General features: G+C 33.7%; 1 long non-coding RNA gene across 1 annotated transcript; it reads left to right on the top strand.

Moving 5' to 3' along the window:
- The first annotated feature begins 5,207 nt into the window (after positions 1–5,207).
- LOC111515200 (uncharacterized) lies at positions 5,208–6,368 on the top strand. The gene is made up of 3 exons (XR_012464918.1): positions 5,208–5,372; positions 5,462–5,627; positions 6,236–6,368. It is a non-coding gene; the product is annotated as an uncharacterized lncRNA (long non-coding RNA).
- The last annotated feature ends 2,347 nt before the right edge of the window (positions 6,369–8,715 follow it).

The raw sequence follows: 8,715 nt of genomic DNA, 5'->3' as shown, positions 1-8,715 counted from the left end.
ACTCGTTAGGACAACAAGAGGATTATTCCGAATTCTTGGGGTTCTTGTTGAATACTCTTCGTGAGCAAAACAATACCAAAATCAATACTCCCAGCCGCTCTGGACCGAATGATTCCGTACAACACATCTCGTCTTGTGTTTGTAAATCTTTTGCCGGAAAAATCCTCACTTGTTTACTTTGTGGTAAATGTTCAAGAAGTACTGAAAACTCATGTGAATTTCTGGAACTTCATCTAGCTTTTCCTAATACGACTAATTACCAGTCCTTGCAAAGCTTATTGTTGAATCATCTGAAAATGGAATTTTTAACAGGTGATGATCGACTATATTGTCAAACATGCGCCAAAATTACTGAGTGTTATAAGGAAACAAGTATAGCTGAGGCACCAGTCAATCTAATAATAACACTGATGATTTTCAAACAAGACTCAACCTCTAACGGAAGCAAGAAACTCTTTGGAAGGTTCGAAATAGATGAACATTTCAACCTAGCAGACCACTGTTATAATATTCATGCAGTCATTGTTCACTGTGGTTCTGGCGTTGAATTTGGTCATTATTACGCCTTGGTCAAAGGAGAAACGGACTGGTTTAAGTTTGACGATAGTCGAGTCACGAAGTGTTCTGGCGATGCATTGAATTTATTGGAGCCTCTGGAGACACCCTACATTTTGTTTTATGAGAGAGAGGACATTGTTAGATCAAGATCTTCAGATGATGTGGTGCTGCAGGTTTTTCCGGGTTTTCCTGCAGCTGAAAAAGCAAATGCGCCACTGGAATCAATGAAGTCGCATCGGAGCGCCAATTAATTTTTATTTTTGTATTTATTTTATTTTTAAAATTATTATTACAATATGTTAAAGCTGAAAATAAAAAAATATTAATAACAAAAATGAAAAATTAAAGCTGTAATGAAATCATAAATGAAGAATTCATTCTTATGCCAATTGAACAATCCAGAAGTAATCATAGAAGAAGCCTCATGTGAAATCCAGATGCTTAAATATTCTAAGAAATTAACAAACTTAGGTAACCCAATGCCTGTAATGATTAATAGAACGAAGATACAGAAAATTGAAGAAAATAAATGGATTATTATCACACCAAGCCAAAAAGGCGCTAATCAAACTTGCAAAAATAGTAGAAAATAAATTCCTCTTCAAGGAACTTTCATTTTAGAACTCACTTTTCCATGTGAATTGAAAATATACAATACAGTCATGAGAGGTTTTCAAAATCCTACAATTGAATTTAAACCATTCAAATTTCCGAAATTGAATTTTGAAAATAATCATTCATATTTCAATCCTCAATTTCAAAATATTACCGCAATTTAACTGGAAGCCAATAACCTGGACGAAATAAAGCATATTCAAGAAACACTAGAAATCAAGAAAGAAGATCCAAGATGTACCAATCAATCATAAATCAATTGATATTTGGACTATAATTTTATTTGTTATATTTTTTACAGCCATCCTGTATGTAACCTACCGATTCTACCCAGTTAGATGTCTAGCCATACCGGATGCCCCAAAAGAAGGAGAACCCGAAGGAACTTTCCAAAATTCCGAAATTAACCCTGGAAATTCACTCTAAGGATGGAGGAGTTATGGAGAGCCTTGACTTGAATATTTCAGCGTCGGCACCTCCGACAGAATCTATTCTAACCAGTGTGCAATCGATGGCACCTATAACTCTGGGGAATCTTGCTATTTTATAAAATTCTTGAGCATCATTTTCCACCTCTTCCCTGGTAGATCTCATGTTTATGTACCTTTTCTTTAGACCTGCACCTTTTTTACTATTCTACATGCGGAAATCCATGAAATCTCCCGCAGTTATTAGGAAGTTTCCCATTGCAAAAAATCGGAGCGTTAATAGCAGCTGTTGCATCGGTTTAATAGCTCCTCCCCTGAAAATTTCAAATACGAAAATGGTGTAGATGATATCTTATATCAAATCATCCTTGAACAATATATTATATATCATGGATGTAAATGGTGACATACCTATCGGTACGAGGTTCAAGAACGTTTTCTATCTGCTCCAATAATGAAACAACTGTATTTTTTCTTAGGCGAAACCTATCATAAAATTCTTTCTCACCATATGTAGTGTATGCTCCTCTTTTCCTGTAGACCTGCACTTTCCTCAAATCCACATAATTTTCATCCTCATCTTCATCTGAAGAAATCAAATCAAATCAACGATGATTCATTTCAATGCTAAGAAGAAACTGAAATTTATTGGAGGTTATGTAGACAAAAAGCCTCCTTTTGTAAACAAAAGTCGCGAAATCGACGCTTTAGCATAAAGGACACCTTTACGTAAAGGAGCCTTTAAAAATCCATTATGGAACCGACTTTAAGCATGAAGACAACTTTAGCTCTTAAAAGAGACTCTAACATCGATTATGGAACCGGCCCTAAATATGTTTGTGATGACGCCTCTCGTCACTCTTTACTTATCCTTCGTACAACATTGAATAAAGTAGTTTGTCATTTTCAATTTCTAAGTTTTTCCACCTTTTTTAAAAATCGTTTTCGCCAAGCCACGACGAAAACTTATGGATCCGTTACGCAATCGCTTTTAAGGTTGATTTCTAAATTTTGTCAAACTATTTTCATTTGTAATTTCAGAAACCTCGTTCCAAGTAATTTCACATACATTTTCACCATCATTCATTTTATTTTGATAATAGTTTTTCTTTGTTTATTCAATCAATACTTTGTATCTTTTCTCAACTTCAAGATATAGCAATTTCTGTTCGAGGTTAATATAATTCAGATAATGCATGTTTTCGAGCCATGAGCTAGAGTTTTTCACTTCTTAATTAACCCATTTTTTTGTACGTTTCTCAATATGATGTTTCATTAGAGGAAAACTAGAATTGAAGTAATAGATAAAAAAATGGTAAAATAAATCAAAAATTATATTCAGATCACTTTGAATATAAAGTTCATTCCAGTTCTCATTGCTTAGACTGGTTTTTAAATTGTTTATATTTTCTTTACTTGTGATATACTGTTTGGAACCTTTGGTGTAGTAATGAATATTACTGGAGTTTATATTTTCTTTAGAAAAAATCCTTTCAAATTCAGATGATATCAAGTTACATTCATTTGTTATATCAATTTAATGAAAGAAAGTTCTTGACATTATTGTCAAGAACAAAAATAATTCCATTATCATTGAAGTTGACAAATAGATATCCAAAGTTGAGATAGTATTGGTACTAATCCCAGTTGGCGATTCCACCTCAGAAACTGAATTAAAAATATGAAAGCAGCTCAAAAAAGTTATTGAAATATGCATCTTCCCTATTATAATTCAAATTGAAATCACCGCATATAATAATATTCCTATTTGGTTCATATATGTTGTACATGATTTCCACTATTTTGTCAAACAAAAACAGAACTGCCACCAGGTGACCGATAACACGATATTACAAAAAAATCATTATAATTGTATTTTTTTTTTAATTTGTAACTTATCCCACAGACTTTAATATGTTTTCCGTTACAAAATTGTTCTAAGTTTAATTTGCTGTAGGAGGTACAGCTTTTTGTATGAATACTTATTTCACCTTTCTTGAACTCAGATCTACAGTTTAAATTAGCCAGATCAAAAGCATCAAACGCATAACTATTTACGGTGTCATTTGTACACCATGACTCTACAAAACAAAAAACATTATTATTGTTAAAATTCGATATTTCAATCTGAAGTTCATTAATTTTTTCATAGTTTAGACTGTATGAATTTACTTGGAGTTTTTTTCCGAACACCAAACCGTTATTTCAACACCTTGACACGTGTTTCTATCATCAAGTGATCATCTTCAAGAGAAAGATTAATCTTCCTCTGGCCCTTGGTGATCAAAACACGTGGTGAGTTGTTAAAATAACGGTTTAGTGTTCGAAAAAAACTTCAGGTATATTCATTACTACACCAAAGGTTCCAAACAGTGCTGTAATGAGATAAATCGTCACTTGAATCATTCATCACATAATATATGGACAATATTATCGACTCTATCAAAATATTTTTATTCACAATAAATATACATTGCAGGTGCTGTAATTCAAATTGTTATCAGCACGTTATCCCCCATTGTACTATAACGGCAAAATTCTACTGCACTGGATGAAGGTCACAAGCATGGTTATTTGAGGTTGAATGAATAAAATTGTTGATAAAGGTATGGTCTTTCGGTCAGCTAGTCTCCGAATCTGCTTAGCCATCAGCCGAAAAATATCACTCGGGCTCGCTCTCCCTCAATTTTAAAAGTGGAGCGTCTGGAAAAAATGAAAAGTTATAATGTAGGTTCGTTTGAGCTGAAATATAAATATTCAGGAAATATTTTCCCATTCTAGTTGAAGACCATTATAATACGTTACCCACCTGTTAGCTGATGATTGTCCAGTTTTAGTCCGATTCCATCGCTTTTTCGATTGTTTACTTTCGTCTCCATCTTTGTTGACTATTGACTGAGAATGAAATTCCGTTCCAGATTGGACCTCAGTCGTGATCTTCAAATTAGTTGTCACGTCCGGATCACGAGAGGGTAAATCCCGTTGTTGATAGAGGGCGTAAGAAGTCTCAGTTTCATTTATTGTTGGAATTTTCCCGGAAAGTCTTGTTAGGAAGCAAATTTTCGAAATGTTATTGGAATAATTTGTCAGAATTAGAAATGTAGTGGAGTAATTGTTAAACGGTATAAATTGGACCAGTTTTCCCCTATTAGGGCCATCTGTTGACCAGCTTTCTAGGTCTATGATAATACATCTGTTCAGCAGATTTATTTTAGTAAACTGCTAAACTTCAACTCTAAGTGACCAGTGGAGAAACTCCACCCACTTACTTCAAACGAGAAACTAATATTTTCCAATTTGTGGAGATATTTATCAATTGTATGTGGTAATACTAGGTATTAAATTATTGTTTTACCAATTTTTGGGTACTCCGTTATTATTGATTCTCAATTTATTTCACTGATGTTGGAAAGAATCGGAAATCAAGCATTTTCAACGTGAAATGTGATTGGTTCACTTAAGTCTGCTCATGGCGAATAGACCTGCGTTCCAATATTTGAACTTTTTCAAAGTAGGCTTCAAAAGAACGATTCCCCACCCGATGTTTCCGGCTTCCTCAAGTCGCGATCGACCTGCCGTGATCAGGATTTCTCATGTGTAAGTTCAGCAAGAACCTTTCGAAAACTTGGTGTTTTTGAAAAAACATCTCGTAGAGGAGTAATTTCCAAAGGTTCATTAATAGTGAAAAAGGTAGTCGTTGATATTTGACTATTCGATAGTTTTGTGGTTGTTTGTGGCCCTTTCACTCTTTTTAGGATTAGTGAACTTTACGTGAGTAGAAACACGCCATTTTGTGTCAATCTATCTGATCAATTTACGCCTCTAGAAAAAGGTCTACTTATTTTTTTTTCCCATTCCAGAATAATTTATAGTCTGTATAGTTCCTGTTATTCCTGGATCCATTGGAAGTCTTGACCCGATCAGACCATTCGTAGATTAGAATTTTTTTGTGGAACCTGGAAGTGACTCGTCTCTCCGGAGATATTTTTTTGATCGTGTTAGTGGAAAACCCTACTGAGCTCGAAGGTATGCCTCCTGGTCAACTGTGTACATTGTATTGTCTATAATTCATTTTTCTCGTATCATATCACAACAGCTACCCTAAAGGGGCTGTTGTCAACGTTACTGTCCTTTTATTTGAAGTAATGTTCGATTGAACGTGATGAATCCTGATGATAATCGAACATCGTTAACGTAACGAAAGTTATTGAGGCCTCTAGTATCTTTTCATGAAGCATATTGAAATGGAAATCAACATTTACAATCGATCATTGAAACTTTTATTTATTTTAATGGATGTAGGAAAACATTATTTCCTTTTGCTGACAATTATTGAAATAATTAAAAATATCAGTGGTGTTTCTTACTGGTTTTCTGACATTGTTGCCAAGTTTGAAAAAAATCAATGATTTTCCAAAATTCGATTTATTGAATTCAATTAAATAAAAATGCAGTTTGCACGTTGTCATGTAGATATACAGAAAATGTGATAAAACATATAATTCATTTTCTTGAATTGAGATCATTGACTTGAACCATACTTTTTTCTGTCACATTTTGGGGAAGAGTTATTATATCTCACAAAAGTAAATATTAGGTCAAAATAGTTCAAATGAGATTTTTCTTTTCTCAAGGGTTTCATCTTCTACTGGGATTCTGCCTGGACTCTGAGACCTGGAAGATACATTTTATTTTTTTACTGGGATACTGCCTGGACTCTGAGACCTGGAAGATACATTTTACTTTTTACTGGGATACTGCATGGACTCTGACGCTTGAAATATACGCAAGTACCTGAAACATGAGAAAAGGATTAACGATTTTTTTTATTATCTTCCTCAAGTGCAACTTACTATTAATATGTTTTGGTTCCTTTAATATTGCGTCTGCGCTCTAGGCCCACAGCATATGACTTCAGATATCTTATGGAATTTTGGAGGTTACGTACCTGCGGCTTCACTTCCTGCTTTTTGCTTATTTTTTTTCTAAAAAAAAACATATTGTCAGTTATAAACGTAGCTGAAGTCGACTTCAGTGCAAAAAAAATATATTGTCTGTTATAAACGTAGCTGAAGGTGACTTCAGTAAGGTTCAAATTATTTTTTTGTTATCTCACGGTTGAACTCTGAAAATAATAATTCTCACAATAACGTCCAGCTGTCCTGTACATAACATAACCCTTGGCATTAATTTTTCCCTCAATACCGTTAATATTCTATTAGAGTAATACTCAATAACTATATAACTATACTCAATTTTATATATATATATATATATATATATATATATATATATATATATATATATATATATATATATATATATATATATAAATATATAGATAAAGGAGTTTTTTATTCGGACATAGCACTCAAGGAAGTGGCAAACCTTATACACGTGTTTCGGGCTTTTGGCCCATCATCAGTATGGTGCAGCTAAGTGTAAGGATGGGCAACACTTGGTTACCAGAAGAAAAAAATACAAATGCACGGAGCCACCAGCAGGAGCCAGCCGCACATTTGTGGTTTCACTAAATAGATCTTGTGTTTACAATGGCTCCGTGCATTTGTATTTATTTCTTCCGGTAATCAAGTGTTGCCCATCCTTACACTTGGCTGCACCATACTGATGATGGGCCAAAAGCTCGAAACACGTGTCTATGGTTTGCCACTTCCTTGAGTGCTATGTCCGAATAAAAAACTCCTTTATCTATATCAAGACACTCGATTACCTTCGTATTCATATTATTACCTGGACCCGGATGTCACGCAGTTAGCTATAGCTGCCTCCGTGGTGATTTTGATAGTTTTTTTGTAAACACAAGATCTATTCAGTGAAACCACAAATGTGCGGCTGGTTCCTGCTGGTGGCTCCGTGCATTTGTATTTATTTCTTCTGGTAACCAAGTGTTGCCCATCCTTACACTTGGCTGCACCATACTGATGATGGGTCAAAAGCCCGAAACACGTGTCTATGGTTTGCCACTTCCTTGAGTGCTATGTCCGAATAAAAAACTCCTTTATCTATATCAAGACACTCGATTACCTTCGTATTCATATATATATATATATATATATATATATATATATATATATATATATATATATATATATATATATATATATATATATATATATATATATAATTGATAGTGTAACGACCGTATGTATATATAGAATAGTAGTTTTTCGGGGATTCGGTCTGATTAGAATAAATATTTACTCTTTTTAGCTGCCCGAGCTTTCGCTAATGTTTATTAGCTTTATCGAGGGCTGTAATATAAATAGGACATAATAAATATATATATATATATATATATATATATATATATATATATATATATATATATATATATATATATATATATATATTCCTGATTGGCAGGAAATAAAGACCAAAATATATGCGAAAAGCATGAAGTGCAGACCACTGCATGAAAAGCAGACCACTGAGCATGAAATAAAGACCAGGCTGAAAATATGAATGAAGGTTATGTAGACCGGTACTCATTTCTTGCATTTGGAGAGGGGGAAAAGGGGTGGAGCTTGATTTGAGGGGAAGTTGATTATTCCAAATTGCAGGAAATAAGGACCATGATCGAAATGTCATTAAAAGTCTCATTTTCTAAATGTTATAAGGTCTAGTATTCGAATATCAAGGTTAGCGAGTCAACGTTTCACCGTTTCTTAGGAAATCCAGTAAAATTTCTACAGATGTTTACTGGTTAATGAACAATTTTCAGGCTATATTTCTAATCATTGATTCCGGCCTCTAATATTCAGCATTCACAAAAACGAAAAAAAAATTGAATAACAGAAAAAAATTACAAAGTTTGTTGATTTCAATCTGGTTCAAAGATAGGTCAAAGTTCGCCCTGGACAACCGGAATAACAGGGTTTTCTCCAGGGGCTGCAACCTAGTCTCAATTTGTCACTAGAAGTTGATTTTTGTCGTTTCTAACTCGATTTTAGCAATCAAATTCGATCTTTTTTCGGTTGTGCTTAAAAAATTTCCAATTCATCACAAGAAATTGAATTTTGTCGTTTCGTACTCGATTTTTTCAACAAAAAACCCAGAAATACATTCTGGCAAACGAATTAAGTTTTTTTCGGTT

The sequence above is a fragment of the Leptinotarsa decemlineata genome, unplaced genomic scaffold (assembly GCF_025532065.1).
Source record: "Leptinotarsa decemlineata unplaced genomic scaffold, Ldec_3_MD MMD2_tig00000157_RagTag_RagTag, whole genome shotgun sequence".
NCBI lineage: Eukaryota > Metazoa > Arthropoda > Insecta > Coleoptera > Chrysomelidae > Leptinotarsa > Leptinotarsa decemlineata.
This window is presented reverse-complemented; position numbering and strand designations above follow the sequence as displayed.